This window comes from Bidens hawaiensis, unplaced genomic scaffold (genome assembly GCF_021521415.1).
Source record: "Bidens hawaiensis isolate Kalapana, Puna unplaced genomic scaffold, B.hawaiensis_p1.1 tig00040544_1, whole genome shotgun sequence".
NCBI classification, from domain to species: domain Eukaryota; kingdom Viridiplantae; phylum Streptophyta; class Magnoliopsida; order Asterales; family Asteraceae; genus Bidens; species Bidens hawaiensis.
In genome coordinates, this window is record NW_027505665.1 from 108,773 (window position 1) to 124,882 (window position 16,110).

A 16,110-nucleotide genomic window follows, 5' to 3' on the forward strand; every position below is an offset into this window, starting at 1 on the left:
TTTGTCCTTTTGTTCTTGGGAACATTCACCAACTATCTCTGCCACATTAGCTTTGTGAACCACCGAATTCCATTTGAACCATTCATCAAGTTGAGCATGGCAAGCCTCTGATGATGAAGCTTCTTGTTTCTTTTCGGCTTGTGCTGGTGAGATTTGATGATAAATTGCTTGTCGGTTGTAGTCTCGACCAAACGGATTAGGAGTTGAATCTCCAACTTCAAGATTGGTACACTCTCTCTTGAAATGTCCTTTCTCTTTGCATCTAAAGCATCTAACCTTCGACTTGTCAAAACCCAACTTAGCAGTAGTTCTATCCAAACAATTTTTACCAATGATTTACCTAAACCTCTAAGCCCTCCTAACCACACTCGCCATGCACCAACGGATGTCCAACATCTCCATCTCTTCTGGATCGATCTGATCATAATCTTCTTTTGTCATATTATAGTTTCCAATACGACCAACAATTAAGCATTCATACGACTCCAAAACAGAAACCAAAAATGCCATATGCTCTTGAACATTTTCCATTGTAAGTCCATTGTTGTTTTTAATATTCAAAGCAATGTTGCATTGTAAAACATCAGAAGATGAAACTGTTGTTTTTGATGTTTGTTTAGGAACATCAGTTGAAGCATTGGTACAAACATAAGAACTTGTGAAATGAGGAATATTGGTTTGAGAAGAACTTCCACCAAAACTGCTATTTGTCACATATGTAGTTTGAATCTTTTGACTTGGTGCAATCACAGATTGTGAAGAATTGAAATAAAGACCAATGTCTTGAACATCAAATGAATTTTTCATTTTTTTTTCTTTCTCAACTCAAGTTCGTGTGCTTCCAATTTCTCAATGAATCGAGCCAACGTGAGCCTTGCATAAGCTACTGGATTTGATTGTTGAATCATGATAAAAGTACTCCAGTCATCAGGCAAAGCATCAACTAGCTTATTAATATACTCAAAATCTTCTTTGTTAATACCTAATCTTTTAATCTCGTTCACAAGGTGACAATATCTTTAAATCATTTGAGGCATTGTCTCACCTTTGACCATATAAAATATATCAAACTCGTTTTTAATCAAATTCATTTTTGACTTTCTCATGTCAGCATTACCACGATCGTTGTTCATAAGAGCCCCCCATATTGAATAACAACATCCATTATGTTGTAGGAGTTGAAATATCCCAGATTTGATAGATTGCTGAAATAAGTTCAACATCTTTTGTCACGCATGAAACTAGTCTTGTCACCATCAGGTATTTGTGATAACCTAAGACATATGCCATGTTCATTCTTCGGTATGATGTACTCAAATTCAACAGCCTCCCATGCATTATATTTCACAGCTTGTACATACGTTTCAAACTTATTGGCCCAATTAGGATAATCTTCCATCCTAAGCAACTTCGGGGGCTTGTTTGAAGTAATCATTTAATTTCCCAAGTTTAAGTTCTGAATTATCAGTGAAGTATGTGAAATAAACGCATTTAAATCTTCCATTTTATGAAAATTCAAATGTATAACCCTTTCTGTCCGTATAACCTTGAATCACCGTATAACCTGGATCAACCGTGTATCCTCAAACGTGTAACTCTGAAACAGCGTGTAACCTAGAATCACTATATACCCAAAGTTCAAACATATACCCTTGCTACCGGGATATCTTTCAACACTTATAACTCAGCGTATAACTCAAAAACAATGAATAACCTCTTATGTTCCGTAACAACTTATGCGTTGTACCATCTTATGCGTTCAAACTTATACGTACGTGTAACTTCCTAACAGAAAACATATACGCCAGATGGAACTGTTGACCATGTTTGAAACTAAAACTTGATTTTGACTCACAGATAAGCTAATTCACTCTTGCAGAAACATCAAGTTTGTAATTACGATCACAATGACCAATCTAATTGCAAAATCTTCCGATAATCAGTGAATAATTGACGAATTAGTAACCCGTTGACTTTGAAAACTTCAAAAGTTCATCAATTTGACCTCGAATGTGCTGTAATCAGTAGTAAATATGAGCCAAAATCTCTGATACCACTTGTAAGGACGTAATCCTGATCACGCTAAACATCATGTACGTAGAATCGTAATGATTAGGACCGAAATAATATATTTACTATACGATATGATATAGCGAAAATACATCATAAAGTTGTTACAACACAAACACTCTTAATACTCAGTATATTGATATGACTTGAAAGTACAAACTGAATTACAACTGTTCCAACTCATATGAATCTAACAAGAGAAATCCTATATATAGGTGATCAGTGACAACATATAAGATCAAGCTTCGCATAAGCTTATACGGGCGTATAAGCTTATGCGTCCTCTTACTTATACATTTCACTTTACAAAGTTTCACATAATGAGATTTTAGCCCTTTACAAATTACAAAATGACATATTAAGCCCACTAGACCTAGCATTAGACAAAAATGCTGTAACAATAGGAGCTGCTTGTGGTTCAGGTAATTGAGATGACATAAATGGCATTACTGGACACATATATGGCATTTCCGGTCGTAATAACATATCGGAGAACGTTTGTGATGTTTGCGGGGTGGCATTGTGAAGCAAACTACTCCACCAAATGTTAGCGGGATCCCACGGGTTCAGGTTTGGGATTGGGTTCAGGTTCGGGTTTGTATCAGGGTTCATGTTTGTGAGATGTTGAGAAATTTTGGAAGAGAATGTATGTTTTGGATAAGAAAATGTGTGAAGGAGAAGATTTTTTTGGGTTTATATAGATTAATATAATTACATTAATTATTTTAAAGGAAATGATCATATGATGGATGAAAGCATCAAAAATGGCCCACCTTCATCACCACGTCGCCCCCCATAGCCCCACAACGGTGTTCCATTCCGAAATTCACGCATAATCTGATAGATCTTTTGAAGAACTGATTAATAAGACGAGAATAAAGATAGAGTCCCGTTTACATGTCAATACCGGCAACAATGAAATTTATAGTAAGAGGAAAATCCGTCGATTTAAAAAATCATGAGGGTTCAAGTCCCTCTATCCCCAATTTGACTCCCTAATTCTTTATTGTATCCCTTTCTACTTTTTGCGTTAGAGGTTCAAAAGTACTTATCTTTCTCATTCACGACTCTTTATACAAATTGATCCGAGCATAAATGTATCACATGTCACATGTGGCATATATGATACATGTACAAATGAACATCTTTGATCAAGGAATCCCCATTTGAATGATTCACGATCGATCTTTTTATTCATATTGAAACCTAATGAATGTGGTCTCCACCAGACATATGTAACGCTTTAGCTAGTACACGGAAGTGCATGCTGTGATTCTTCTGCCTATCAATAATTGCATGCATTGCATGGTGGATGTGAATAAGTAGGCAATTATCTCGGCAATAATGAGCCAAGCTACCCAATATATTACTGGGTGTTCTGTTAATGGTATCAGTACCCACATAGTTATTAACATTACCCTTTTTAGAGAATGTTAATAAATTCCAAAATCCATTTCGTCGTCCAGTAGTGACAACTGTATTTTTTATTGGTGCTGCAGTGGCCCTTTGGTTGGGTATTGGTGCAATATTACCTATTGATAAATTGATTCAATTCGCCCGCAAAATACCCCCTCCCCTAATTACCAACACCGAACAATCTTAATAGTAATAAAAAATATAGTAAACGATTGTTTTACCCGTGACAATAAAAATCTAACAGAGTTAGCGATTTAGACGTAATTGACAAGTAACAAGAAACCACGAAGATCCGGTTGTAAACAAGAAACATTTTAAACGAAAGTCATAATTTATCAAACCCAGGGATACTTAACTGTAATATCTTATTTAAATTATATAATTAATACAATTTATATTATGTTGTGAAACAAGACTAATAGCTAAAGAATATGAGAAGATGTATGGAGATTGATGGAGATTACATTATTCATGTGTGTAATTTAATGAGGTATAATGAGATGTGTGTGTATATATATATATATATATAAAGATAATTTGAAGAAAAAGCCTAACCTGTATTAGGTATTGATAACCACAATAATAATTATTCATAATACTCCCCCTTGGTTATCAACTTCATACGCTTGGACATGTTGCCTCATTAAAAACCTTGTTAGGAAAATCCATGGGACAAAACCATAGCTAAGGTAAAAAGAGTGCAGTGCGTATTGTCTCCCCCTGATCTATATATCCATTAAAATGGTAAATATCGATCTTCTGTAAAAACTTCAAAACTTTTGTACTCAATCATTTGCACTTGGTCCCTTGACATGCAAATCTTGAAGTTCAAAATGTTTCATGATCTTCACGTGAAAACTTCTATCAGCTCATCTCGTAAACATATAAACTGTATCCATGACCCTGTTTTGTTTCTCTGTATTTACAAGACTAACCAAACTTGTTTTGGTGGGTTAGTAAACTATAAACTCATCTTTCATACTTGCAGGTCGATCAATAATCAAACTGTAGGTCGATCAATAATCACATCGTGTCAAGGTATTTCAAAAATTTCCTTCTAAAAGTTATGCATTTTCTCTCGATGATGTGTATATCATCACTGTAAACTGTGATTATATGAACTTTTAAGAGTTAAATTTTATAAAAGGATGTCTAATGACATCAAACTTATCTCCCTCCTTATCAAAATATTTCTTGATTGTACCACATTTATTCTAACTATATTAGTCTATATGTAATAATTATAACTCTATGAATTTTCAAATCTATCATGAACTTCTTTCCATCTTGACAAATTATGCATGTGTATTAAGTTTTCTAGGATTTTTGTTGCATAATCTTGCTTATGTAACACATCCATTTTTGTATATCAAATATCCATATTGTACCATTTCTTTGTTTATTGGGATATTATACTCATCATGTACATTATCTTCTGTGTATGCTTATTGATACACAATAATTACATCACTAAGATGTTTCAAACCTTTTAAGCATTAAACTACCTTAGAAAACTCTTTAGGAGTTTCATTTATTTTGAACATATTCAATAATCGTAACGTATTCAAAATATGACTATGTACACAACAATCATTGCGTTCTCGAGAACTTACTTTATATGATTTGATAATTGAAATTCTTCATAGAATTTATTGTAAACATTCAATATCAAGTGAATCACAATATTTATTAGACGTTGATTAATTCTCTCTTTGTAATACCAGAGTAATAAGGTATTGGAAAGTCACTACATCTACCACTAGAGAACACATCTCCTCATAGTCAATCATAGGTCTTTGCAAAATCCTCGTGCAATCAATTTTGCCTTATCTTTCTTAATATGATTTTCATATGATTTACATAAAACACCCGTTTCTATCCAACTCTGCATGACTTGCGTCTTTTAATGTTGGCTAATCATTTATATGATTTTATTCATAGGCAGATATTAAATATTGATCCTCATCATCATTATTTGAAGAGCTATATATATATATATATAAAGTATAACGACGTCGACTTTATTTAGATTCTGCATATCTTGTGGACATGATAAAATATAATAAGATCTCATTATTTTCAAGTACTCGAGGTTCTTCGGGAACCATCATGTCTAATGTCTCTTTAAGAGACCTTATTATTGTACCTTGGCTTGACCATTTTCATTGCTTTCTTTTTCGAGGGATCATTACTCTTGGAATCGGCTAGTCTACCACGCTTCAAGCGTGCCTTAGACTCACTTGTCATTACCAATGTATGGCTGTCCTTCCAGATGCTTATATTAATTGGAGCATAAACATTTGATTTATGTGACTTAGTCACTCTACATAGGTCATTGAACGCGTCTGGTAATTGATTCACTAATTTTTCAATGAATTATCCTTTGCACTCTTTTCACGTAGTTTAATTTGAGGATCGATAATGATTCATTCATACTCATTCATTTTTCAACTGCTTTTCGTTACCCCCTGATGTTGGGAATTTTAGTTCACTTAAAGTGAAAACCAATGAGCCATAAACATTTCTCTCATAAATGACTAAGTATTTACTTTTAGATTCATTCCAAATACATATTTCCAACTTCCTTTAAGGTGTCATCTTTGTGAATTGTGGTGGATCACTTTGAATATATTCGCACAACTAAAAAACCATAGATGAGAAATACTTAGTTCCCGACACAAACAAACGAAATGTTCGGTTGGTGAAAGCAATCGACATAACGAATGAAGCGTTCGGTTGGAGAAAGAAACCATTACAAACAAATAAACCGTTCGGTTGGTGAAAGCAACTGACACAAACGAATTAACGAAACTACTACTTGGGTGAAAGAAACTAGCATAAACAAACTTTCTAGTCGATAACTAAATTTATCTGACCTTTCGCGTTGAGGACACTAGAAGGTCACGGGAACTAGACTTAATCAAATTACTAGCCTGTACAAAACTAAACTATGCAGGTGAGTTTCACAACCCCCTTTTACTGTATTACAGTTTTATTAATACCGGGTGGGGGGACATACACAACTGTTATTATATACGATAATTAGAAACAAAACACTCAATCCTTATGAGAACATGAGTTGAACTATGTAGTGCTATAAGCCCCTTGCTTGCATACTATAACCATTAGCTAACGGAGTTAGCCACAAGAATATACGAATAGTAGTATTGACGTTGAAATTTCCCCTAATGTTAGGTTAGTCGCGCTAACCTCCGATATTGCATCAAAACAGGGTGCGTATATTCCATCTGTGAGATTTGAACAGGGCAAAAGAATATAAGTCATGGTTTGGTTATAGGCTCAAGGTTCGTCATATTAATTCGTAGATTTAGCTAGTCTACGGAGGATCATCGTATTTGTTTGAACAGATTATCGTATACTTATTTGTGAACAGATTCAACGTTTTATGAATAACGTGATTTTATATTGAGTCTCAAAACTTGTGAACTCACCAACCATTGTGTTGACTTTTTAAACGCATGTTTTTTGGGGAATTAACAATACTCATAAGGAATAATGAAGACGGGACCTCAATGCATAATTAGGATACCATTTCGAAGGATTTTGCATTTATAACCCTATCGATTTTTAGGATCATATATGAAAAATCTCCTAATTGTTTTTCAACAATTTTTTTTTGAAAATAAGTTAGGATTTGTAAACGCTTTTTAATACTATTGGTATATATCCTAATACATGTATGTTGGTGATAATCATATGTTTACGGTATACATGACGTCAGTCGCTAGTACTTCCGCCTTAGCGAGGTGTGACAGAAATTTACAACCAACCAACACCTGAACACCACCCAACTGAACACTACACAACCGAGTCAACCCAACATCACCCAATCGAGTCAACCAACTCCCACCTTCCCGGCCGATATGAATTTAGACCCTAACATGTTGTCATACATGCAATATTTAGGGATGCTCACCAACCTATCACCCGTTGGTTTTAACCCACCGACTCATCCGAACTTCCAACCGACACTAGACGAGATGGTTTCGGAGACGCAACTCGATCCGGTGCTTCAAGACGATCCGGAGACACAACTCGGTTCGAGAAAATCTAAAAACCCCGATGTATTAACGAGAGGCAAATGGACAAAATTTTGATTCAAAAAAGGTGTTCGCCGATGTACTGAACAAGAGGAAAATGGAAAAAGATCTCATATTTTTGCATGAACCTATCGACCACCTTACCGGACATGCCCGGAGGCTAGCGGAAATAAAAAAGGATAAAATTATTAAAAAAATATAAGTTCAACGAGTAAAGTTTTTAGTACCAGGATGTTTTTTTAATGTATTTGTTATAATTTTATTGTAGTATTCCTAATTTATTTTATTTAATGAAATGTTAATTTCATTTTTAAATTAAAATATTAAAAATAATGATGAGGTAATAATTGGAAGGGGATCCGCTCCATCCACTACATATCTTTTAGCCATAAAACTCCTATGGTGACGTGGTGCCACATGTCATATACGCCCTCATAGGGGCTCCATCCATTACACATGGTCTAACGATAATTACCCACGACAACGGGCTGACCACAAAGGATCGTACATGCCTTTGACGTGGCATACCACATGACCTTATATATCGATGGATTGCCACATTCAATTAAATTAGGAAAAATTCCCTAAAGAACCCTTTCGAGGAGAGAGAAATTGAGAAATAGCCCAAACACTAGTACAAAATCGGGCTTTGGGGACACACAAAAATCGTCACTGTAGGTAGTTAGTGACGATTTTTTTCGCTAAATATGTCACCAAAGGTCGCGCCATTGTAGATGTTGTTTGGTGAGACACAAATAATCGTCACTGTATCATAAAAAAATCAGTCACCGTAGAGTAGAGGTGTCACTATAGACCAGTGATTTTTGTTCCAATTTTATCAAATATTGTCAATATAAACCCTTTTCAGTGACACATATTTTTCTGGTTAGTGGCAATATATCAACAATTGGTCACATGAAATTTTTTTTCAATGTGAAGTTTTGCTTGAAATTTGTCACGTTACACTATGTTCAGTGTGACTATTGGTTGGTATTTGATCACAATTAGAAACCAAGTTGTTAATCTAAGTTGTGACTATTACATACCTTCTATTGACATAACACCAATGAAAATATGACCTAAAACGTTTAATATAAACTAGTCTTATTTTAAGTGTCAGTGTTGTGTATCCTTTAGTCACACTAACTTTGAAAATTTCTTGTTACATTTCCATTTAGTGACATATATGACGTAGTTACATGACCCTAACACACTTGTTGTCACACTATTATTAAATAAATGTGAGTATTTTTGTATTTTAGTGACAAATAATTTTGAACAGTGTGACAATATGTAGTTAGTTATCACACAATTGTTAATCTAAGTTGTGACTATTACATACCTTCTAGTGACATAACACCAATGAAAATGTGACCTAAAACGTTTAATATAAACTTGTCTTATTTTAAGTGTCACTGTTGTGTATCCTTTAGTCACACTAAATTTCAAAATTTCTTGTTACATTTCCATTTAGTGACATATATTACGTAGTTACATGACCCTAACACACTTGTTGTCACACTATTATTAAATAAATGTGAGTATTGTATTATTTTTGTGACAAATAGTTTTGAACAGTGTAACTATATGTAGTTAGTTATCACACAATTGTTAATCTAAGTTGTGATTATTACATACCTTCTAGTGACATAACACCAATGAAAATGGGTCTAAAACGTTTAATATAAACTTGTCTTATTTTAAGTGTTACTGTTGTGCATCCTTTAGTCACACTAAGTTTCAAAATTTCTTGTTACATTTCCATTTAGTGACATATAGTACGTAGTTACATGATCCTAACACACTTATTGTCACACTATTATTAAATAAATGCGAGTATTTTTGTATTTTTGTGACAAATAAGTTTGAACAATGTGTCTATATGTTGTTAGTTATCACACAATTGTTAATCTAATTTGTGACTATTGCATACGTTCTAATGACATAACACCAATGAAAATGTGACCTAAAACGTTTAATATAAACTTGTCTTATTTTAAGTTTCACTGTTGTGTATCCTTTAGTCACACTAAATTTCAAAATTTCTTGTTACATATCCATTAGTGACATATAGTACGTAGTTACATGAACCTAACACACTTGTTGTCACACTATTATTTTAAGTAAATGTGAGTATTTTTTTATTTTAGTGACAAATAAGTTTGAACAGTGTGACTATATGTAGTTAGTTATCACACAATTGTTAATCTAAGTTGTGACTATTAAATACCTTCTAGTGACATCTCTTATTTTAAGTGTGATTGTTGTGCATCCTTGAGTGACACTATCTTTGAATATTTGTTGTTACATTTCCCTTTAGTGACATATATTACGTAGTTACGTGACCCTATAGCATACTTGTAGTCACAGTCTTTTCTAAAGACTGTGACTATTAATCGGATGTAGACACAAATATTTAGGTAGGCAGTGATTATATGTAGTTAGTTACCACACTATTGTTAACACAAAATTACCAATATATACCTTTTAGTGACACTTGTAATTACACTATCTTTAATGAATGTGACCATATATATATGTTAGACACAAATTATTTAGTAAAATGTGACTACATATAGTTTATAATCACCCAAATGTAACCTTTTAGTGACATATGATAATTTAAAATGTCACCAAAAATGAATTATAATCACATGAATTTTATTGCATTTCACGTTTAGTAACATTTGAGAAATAAGTATAATAATGGATAATATATAAATGAAACGATGCAAAAATATTAATAAAATAAAATGAAATTCTTCTACATATACATAAATTTTTAAACGGGGGTAATTACAAATATGCATCCTAATCTAAATCTAACTAGTTGAATTAATTAAGCTTGCTTAGCTAATGCATTAGTACTACTCTTGGTGAACTTCGATTTAAGATTATTCAACTGAACATATTCTACCGTTCCTTTTGTTTTTGGTGTTTTTTTTACCTTTGAATCTTTCGGTTGATTCCACCATTGACCATCAACATCTTTAGTAGTGGTCCCATTTGTAAAGTCGTTGACCATTTGATTTTCAATTTGTTGATCGTCCTATGTCAACACCATTTAAAAAAGAAAAAAAACACATAAGTTGTTTGAAATAGTTTAATAATTTAAAGGCCATTATAGAAAGTAATTACAGAAACTCACATCAATAATGCAAAGATCCTTCGGCCAAGGAACACAACTACCAGCTGCTTCCCCGATTGTCCGCGCATCATGGATTTCATGAGGTAAAAATGTTGCATCTTGTATCGGTTGGTCAATCGACACTTTGTAGCAGTCCTCTTGGACTAGAACATTCTAACATGTTTGTAGACCTTCAGACAAGTAAATCCTACCATAAGCGACAATGTTTCTCTTGGACACAATTGCTAGTCGACACTTGATAGTCTATAATAATTATTGTCATTATATCATAAGAAAAAAAGGAAAAAAAAATACAAAGACATATTTGTAAAAGTACATACCCGTTCTCCTTTTGGTGAAGGAGTATTTACTGGCATAGGTGAGCTTTCCGCGTTTTTTTTACGGTTTTGGAAGATTCCTAAATAACAATTTATAATTCCCACAATTAGTTAATGAAGATTGTAAATTACTGAAGTATTCAAAGAATAACTTACTTGATTGACTTTCTCATGTGTACAATGTTTCCTTTTGAGTGTAGCAGAAGTGGCTCGGTCATTCTTACCGGACAAAGTTGTAGATTTTTTTCAGTTGGAATCCACCTGATTGACTTGGAGACTGATTTCCAGGACCTGTCTCATTGTCCTGATCAAATACTCATATTTAAAGTACAATGTTATAATACAATTGAATTAATCAAAATAATATTAAAATAAAATAATAAGTTACTAGAGTTATGTTAACCTTTGTGGACTATTTCAGTTGAAGTATATCATTAGTTTGATTCTTCTGGGACCCACTTGAATGACTCGGAGACTGCTTTTCATGAGCAAAATTGATTAGCATGTTTAAACTACAGTCTTTATATAGACAGATTCACTTACTTGCAGTTGATTCGGTTTTGTCCCCACTTGAATCCCCTGAATAGCAAGGCTGGATAGTAACGCTCTCATGCCAACTTGTTGTTTATCAAGGGAATGTTTCATCAGAATAAGTTCTTCACCTTGTTTATGTCTTTCTTGTCTCTCTTTTTTCCTTTTCTTCTCTCTCAGACTGGACCATAAGTTGAAGGTCCTTTATTTGTTCTTTCGTCGATCCTCTAACTCGTCATGGACAGTGAAGAAATATAGAAGGCATTACTCCAGTTCCTACCCCTCTTACACAACCACGTTTTTCGTGGCCAAAGACTAGTGTCATGGCATCCTCACCTTGATTAACCTTCAACTCCCCAGCATTGATTTTTTTTTTCATTTTCTAGCTACACAAAATAATATGTAAAATCAATCAACTTTAGCAAGACGATATGAATAAATTAAAAACAGCCTCCTGAACTCACTAGATGATCTCCGAGCGTTTTAACCTCCTCATCTTCTATTTCACCATCTTTGTTTTGACGGGCTTTATACCACATCAGACACCGGGAGGGAGGTACATCTTTCTCAACTTCGTTGTTTGCAAAAGTGCATTAGTATTAAATCACATAATCTTTTTTTAAGTCCTAAGCATCTATTTAAGGAATGTTTAAAGAATAAAACATTTACCAATTTTTCTTCAAGAGTAGAATATCCACCTCTTCCCAACCGGTGGTTGTAACGTGACTTCGCACGAGCTTCCTTCCTTAAGATCGACGAATCCTTTATGAAAATTAAATCTCACATATGTCAATTCTTAATCTCACATATTTTCAAATCTAGCTTAAATTTTATAAACATTTACCTTGAATTTGTCAGATTGTGTATACACAACAAAGCCGTCCCAGTGATCTTGGTTAAGGATTATTGTCCGAAACCGTCTTGGAATTATAGCTAACTTATCTGGTTTGCCTAGGTTAGGGTGTATGTCCCGTTTATACACCCTACTTCTAAAGCTTCTTAAGAGCAAACCGAGACGAGTCATTACAAATTTTCTTTTGTCTTCGTTTACTCCGTAATAACGCTGACATAACAATTACAATTAGAATGGAATATAATGTTTGCAAACAAATAATTGTTCAGGCATTTTACCTTAATATCTTCCCACAAATTATCCCTTAGTTCTTTGGATGCTTCCCTCCATGTAAGAACGCTGACATTCACTTTATCCCTGACCAGATCTCCTAAGAAACTCACGAATTCATATATGTACTTTCCACTCAACCTGCCAAACGCATCGAACTTGACTTTATGTTTTTTCACATCAGAATTTGTGGAGGCACTTCACATCTTTGGCAGTCTAGTCAATCCCCTTTTCTTTTTATCCTTGGCATCATTGACTTTATGTTCGTTCTCTTCATCTGAGGGACTCATATCAGAGTCACTCGAATCATCATGAGATTCTTCACTGTATAGGTCTTCCAATGCATCATTCCCTTTATATATTCCTTCCAATTCCATGACCTACAACACAAAGTAACATGCAAATGAGAGTTGTTGATTGCAAATAAACATAAATGCAAATTGTCACATGCATTGATAGTTGTTGAACATATATAAATCATCACAAACCTTAGTAGAAGAAGATGATTTGCTTGATGACAAATCTGCGTATTTATGAAAATCGTCAATCGAGTTCTAGAACAGAAACCGCTAACAGATGTGGAATGAATCATTATGAGCACGTTTCCGTAACAATAGGAGTGTAATTTGTTCATGGCGGCGGCAATGTGAAATTTTCAATTTTAGTTAATTTTCAAGTAAAGAATGATTAACGGCACCAATTTGAATCCTATTAAAATTAAACAGTCATTATTAAGCTAGATTTGAAAATTTTCGAGGGAAAGATTTTGAGAAATTTGAAATTATCGTCGACCATTCAGTTTCCAGGCTTTCATTAATTATCATTATCTTTTTATAATTTGTTTTTAATCCGCTAAATAAACCTACTCATAATATTACTCTTATAAATACATAATGTAAATTTGTATAGCGAAATTCCGACAGACCCCGATCTTTTTTTGTTACCGACCCCAATCTATTTTTATTACCGACCCCATTCTTCCTATTGGCATTTAGTTCTTAAGAATAGTAGTTAACATTTTTTAAAAAAATTAATTTAAAAAAAAATAACCCAAATAGAAGTATTTATAATTCTATAATTAGGAGTTGGACCTAAGTATTTAACCAAATCTAATTCCAAAATAAATTGATCCATTAATTAAAAATATGGCATTTTAACCATTTAATTTACCCAAATACAACCTCCAATTGTTTAAAAAATAAGTCATTTGTTATCCGACCTGACCCGATATTTAACAAATCCGAATTTGATCGGCATTTAGCTCGACATTTAACAAATCCGATTGGGGATAATAGAGTCCAATTGGGGATAACAAAGTCCAATTGGGTATAATAGAGCCCAATTGAGATAAAAGAGTCGAATTAGGGATTACAGATTCCAATGGGATATAACAGAGTCCAATTAGGGATAACAGATTCCAATGGCATATAACATATAGCTCAATTGGGGATAACAATGTTCAATTATTGGGGATAATAGACTCCAATTGGGGATAACAAAGTACAATTGGGTATAACAGTGTCTAATTAGGGTAATAGAGTCCAATTGTGGATAATAGTGTTCAATTGGGAATAACAAAGTCTAATTGGGATAACATATTCCTATTAGGGATAATAGTGTCCAATTGGGGATAAAAGAGTCCAATTGGGTATAACAAAGTCCAATTGGGGATGACAGAGTCTAATTGGGGATAACAAAGTATAGTTGGGTATAACAAAGTCCGATTGTGATAACATAGTCCGATTGGGGATGATAGTGTCCAATTGGATATAATAGAGTCCAATTGGGGATAATAGAGTCTAATTAGGGATAGCAAAGTCCAGTTGGGTATAATATAGTCCAAATGGAATAACAAAGTCCAATTAGGGATTACAGATTCTAATGGGGTATAGCATAGTTCAATTGGGGATAACATTGTTCAATTGGGGATAACAGTATCCAGTTGGGGATAATAGAGTCCAATTGTGGATAACAATATCCAATTGGGGATAACATAATCCAATTTGGGATACCAAAGTCCGATAGGGTATAACAGAGTCCAATTGGATAACATAGTCCAATCGGAATCTCTTATCCATAATTAGACTCTATTATCCCAATATGACTCTGTTATCCCCAATCGGACTCTGATCAGACTTTATTATCCCCAATTAGACTCTATTATCCCCAATCGGGTCAAAATGGGTTGACAAATTTAAAGAGATGAGTGGATGGGGGTTAGTGTCTTAGTTAAAAATTTTAGTCACACATCCTTACTAGAGATGTGACTATAAAGTAATTACACTTCACTAACATTTTCTTAGGAATGAACATTTAGTTACACCTAAACTAGTCTTATACTACTGTTGAACTGTTGTCACATTTTCCAAAGCTGAGGGACAAACTGGTTGTTCAATATTAATTAATATCATTGCCTTTATATATTTTTGTACTTAAAATGGCACCTGCACATTATTTTGTTCATATCTTTTAGTTCAGATTTTCTCTCTCGGTGTTAACTATCAAGGTAAGTCTGTTGGTTTTTATATTACATGCATGTATATGATAGTCTGGAAGTTGGACTGTTTAGATTATAAACAGTTTGAAGCATCAGTGTGTATATTGTTGTGTGTGCTAATTAACTGTGTTGATTTTGTTGTTACAGATCGATGAAGATTACTGATGTAGAGGAAGATGACATGGAAGATGATAAAGTGTTGATTTGGTCATGGATTTTCAAGGAAAGGACGAAAGGAATATCACAAGATTTCGGTTCAAGTCTAATATCCGCGAGATGGTGGATTATTTCTCATAGTATCATCTGTCCAAATCTCGGATAGATGATTTGAATCTATGATGGTGTTTTCGTAAAAATTTTATTCACCTTCAGTATTATAGATTCGGCCGAGGTCGACAAACCGGATCTTCGGATGGCTGGGGTGATGTCAAGACATCCATGGGCAATTTGATAGATCCAAATTTTCAAGTTAATATGACCGAGGTCTACTATATCATTAGTTAGGCTAAATGAAGTTTAGGAATTGAGTTTGTAATTTAGGTCTAGCATTATCCAAGGGGTAGTTTGTTAGAGCATTTTTGTCTAATGCTAGGTCTAGTGAGCTTAATGTGTCATTTGTATTTTGTAAATGGCTAAACTATCAATAGATGAAAGTATGTAAAGTGAAATGTATAAGTCTAAGAGCGTATAAGCAATATACTGAATGTTAAGAGTGAATGTGTTGTGACTACTTTATGTTATAATTTCGCTATACCATATCGAATAGTAAATATAAACGTTTCGGTAAATCCAAAAGTACATGCATAGATATCAAATAGTTTGATCAAACTTGAAAAAATCAAAATTGGATTCATATAATAGATTGTATAATTAATAACCCTTCATTTATTAACTACATTCATTACGCAAAACACGCATAGAAAGGATGATGAACTCATGGTTGCATA